At 49.1% G+C, this 3,572-nt stretch overlaps 1 pseudogene; it reads right to left on the bottom strand.

The window, feature by feature from the left end:
- Positions 1-727: 727 nt before the first annotated feature.
- On the bottom strand, positions 728-3,049 carry LOC135913851 (uncharacterized; annotated as a pseudogene).
- Between the last annotated feature and the right edge of the window lie 523 nt (positions 3,050-3,572).

Raw genomic sequence — 3,572 nt, 5'->3', positions numbered from 1 at the left:
TGCTGAATCTGCTTTTATCTCTGCCAAGAACGCCTTTGCTACCACTACTCTACTGGTGGTGGTAGCCCCGTCGTGGAAGAAAAGACTGTACTAGCGCCATCAGGCATAGAGGCTCGACTATGGTAGCCGCGACATCAACGAAGTCACCTAATAAATAAATGGCAATTATTTGTGGGCTTTCTGTTCCTAGAAACTCTTATCTCAAGAACCTGTACCTTAATCAACTTCGCCTTAATTAACATAAACATCGTGGGTACGACTCCCACCAAAGGCGGAGGGTTCGACTCCCACTAAAGCTCATGGGTTCGAGTGTCTTAATTCACGCTATATTAATTTCCCTTCCCTTAATGAACTTCGCCCTAATTATTACCAAAGGTCGCGGGTTCGACTACTACCAACGATCGAGGGTATGACTCCCACCAAGGTTCGTGGGGACGAATGCCTTAATTAACAGTGACGCATTAATCCAGCCTTAATCAACTTCGCAGTATTTAACACAAAAGTTCGTGGGTTCGACTCCCGTCAGAGGTCGATGGCTCGACTCGCACCAATGTTCGTGGGATCGTGGCTCAATTTAACTCTATATTACCCTCCCTCAATCAACTTCGCCATAATTAAAACCAAAAGCCGTGGGTTCGATTCCCACCAAAGCTCGGGGGTTTGAGTGCCTAAATAAGTGTATATTAGATCATCATCATTATCATCATCATCAACAGCCTATTTAAAGTCAACCGCAGGACGAAGGCCTCTCATGCCTCGGCTGCCGCACGAGGCATGAGAAGCACTTTGTTGTGTGCTCCAGAGGGGTTGTATATGCAATTCCCTTGCACCCTTGTGGGCAGCTCTACATTGGACAAACCGAGCGTTGTGTGAATGACCGTTTAAGGTAACCGTTTGTGTCGCGAACAGCCGCAAAGAAGTGTGCGTCTTTCACCTTCGACAAGCAACAACCAAAGAACCTTTATTATCAGAAAGCAGCGGCTTTTTATAGACCGCATCACAAGTGCCCCAGCGGCGCCGTAACTGATGACGCTGCCCAAGCTGGCGAGCTATCTTATCACACACACCTTCCTCTCTCTCTCTCTCTCTTTTTTTTTTAAATGAAGCCACTTTTGTTACGAAACTTGAAATCGTTCTCGAGGAACCACACACCTTCCGCTTCGTGTGCGATTGTGACAGGGATCGTTACACTGTCGCGCGCTACTTCTTTCATCATCGCCTATTTCTGGTGATTCCGCTGTCAGTTGCGTTGTTTCTCGGCTGTCTTCTAAACTAGTCGGAGGCAGCGGGACAAGATGAGTGTGATTTCTGCGTAGAGAAGTTTCCCCGGAGTCGACCCAGTACGATCTGGGCTCGTCGGTGCTTCCTCGAACTCCTTCTCTTTGGAGGTCTACTATCCATACGTCTGTTCCTTCGGACAGTACGGCCAGATCGCGCACTCCGTGGCGTCGGTCGTAGTCTCTCTTCTGGCGCTGACACTGCGACCTCTCGAAAGCTGACATTTCTTGGAAGTCTGGTGTCCGAGGCTGGAGGCTTTCACTGGACGTGGGCAGGGCCGTGCGCAGTCGTCTCCCCATGAGCAGCTCGGCGGGGCTGTATCCGTTTTTCAGTGGGCTTGCTCTGTAGGCCAGACGAGCTTTATAAGCGTCAGCAGTTTTCTTTAAGGAGCCCTTGATAATTTTCACGGCGGACTCTGCCATTCCGTTGCTCTGATGATAATGAGGGCTAGATGTCATGTGTTGAAAGTTGTACTCTGATGCAAACTTTGAAAATTCAGCGCCGAAGGCTCTTGAGAATTGTGGCCCATTATCAGAAACAACTACTTCCGGAATCCCGTGTCTGACGAAAATGGATTTGCAGTGGTTTATTACTGCTGAGGAAGTCAGGTTATTCAGTGCTACGAGCTCTGGGTATCGTGAAAAAATAAACCGTGATGATCAGCTACCATTTTCCCTCAAGAAAGACTAAATTCATCGCAATGCGCTGCCATGGCCTATCTGGAAACTTAGTCTGTTGCAGAGGCATCTTTCGGTTGGTGCTCTACTTGAGGCAGCTGTGGCAGTTTTTAACAAGTCGTTCAATGTCCGCGTCGATACTTGGCCACCAAACTGAGCTCTTGGAATGTGCCCGGCACTTCTCAATGCCGAAGTGTCCCTCGTGAATTGTTTTAAGAACGGGCTGCCGTAGTGTCGATGGGATCACTATCCGAGAGCCGCACATGAGCAGCTTTTCAACAAGGGCAATGTTTTGCCTCACATTCCAGTAAGGCTTCAGGTCAAACCCAACGTCTCGACGGCTTGGCCAGCCTTTTGTACACAGGTTGATAAGAGCTTGACATACCGGGCCTTGCTCTTGCTCCTGGGCGATAAGCTGTAAACTCGACGCTGTTACGAAATCACCAATCGCAGATAGCCCTGGATCTCGTCCTCCAGTTCCAGGGATTCTGTTTGTGGTAGAGGTGACCGAGAAAGCGCGTCCGCCACCGTCAAGTCCCGGCCTGGAACATACACAATGTCATACGTGTAGCGCATCAGACGCATGCGCATTCTTTGCAACCTCGGTGTTCATCATTTCCTTGTGACCCAAACAAAGATACGAGTGGTTTGTGGTCTGTCTCGAGGCTAAATCGCTTTCCTACGAGATAATCACGGAACTTTTCACTAGCCCACACGAGGGCAAGTCCTTTTTGAATTTGGGTGTATCACCGCTCGGTGGTTGTAAGAGTTCTGGAAGCATAAGAAATCACTTTGGATTGACCGTCTTTTTGCCTTTGGCGCAGGACAGCTCCAAGACCGTATGATGAGGCGTCTGCTGTGACCACTGTTTCCATGTTTGAATCATAGATTCCCAGAACAGGGTCCGATGAAAAAAGAGTCTTCCACTTGTTGAAGGCGGCTTCCTGCGGGGGACCCCACACAATATCCTGTCTTGAGCTCATCATGGACGAAAGAGGCTGAAGGACTTCCGTCATGCGAGGCACAAAGCGGGCCAGATAATTCGCCATTCCCATCACGCGCCGCAACTCTGTCTTAGACGTCGGGTGTGGCATTTCTGTCACCGCTTCAAGCTTTTGCTTATCGGGACGCACTGCGTTGTTCCCGATTGTATGTCCCCAAAATGAAATCTGCGTGACACTGAATTCGCACTTATCTCTGTTCAAGGTAATGCCCACTGTGCGGAGGCGACCCATCACTGCCCGAAGCCGCTCGTCATGCTGCGCCTGCGTGGCACCCCAAATAAGCACATCGTCCATGTGGCAGACGACTCCCTCCTGTCCTGAAAGAACCTGTCCCATTCGTCTTTGAAAATCTTCGGGATGGATGGATGGATGTGTGTTGTTTAGTGGCGCAAGGGCCAGGTATGGCCAAAGAGCGCCATGACTGATAATGTGTTAAGCGCTGATTTGTGAGTGGCGATGGTGGGATGTAACATGGCTGTAAAGTGGCCTAAAATCAATCAGTGTCATGGAAGCGTAAAATAGTATATAGCATAAAATTATGATAGTGATACATGTAGTGGTCTGTGGATATAATACGCGTGATAAGTGGTCATGGAGCTAAAATGCAGGATTA

This window comes from Dermacentor albipictus, chromosome 5 (genome assembly GCF_038994185.2).
Source record: "Dermacentor albipictus isolate Rhodes 1998 colony chromosome 5, USDA_Dalb.pri_finalv2, whole genome shotgun sequence".
In the NCBI taxonomy this organism is placed as follows: Eukaryota; Metazoa; Arthropoda; class Arachnida; order Ixodida; family Ixodidae; genus Dermacentor; species Dermacentor albipictus.
Note: the sequence above shows the minus strand (reverse complement) of the source record. Positions and strands in the feature narration are given on the sequence as shown.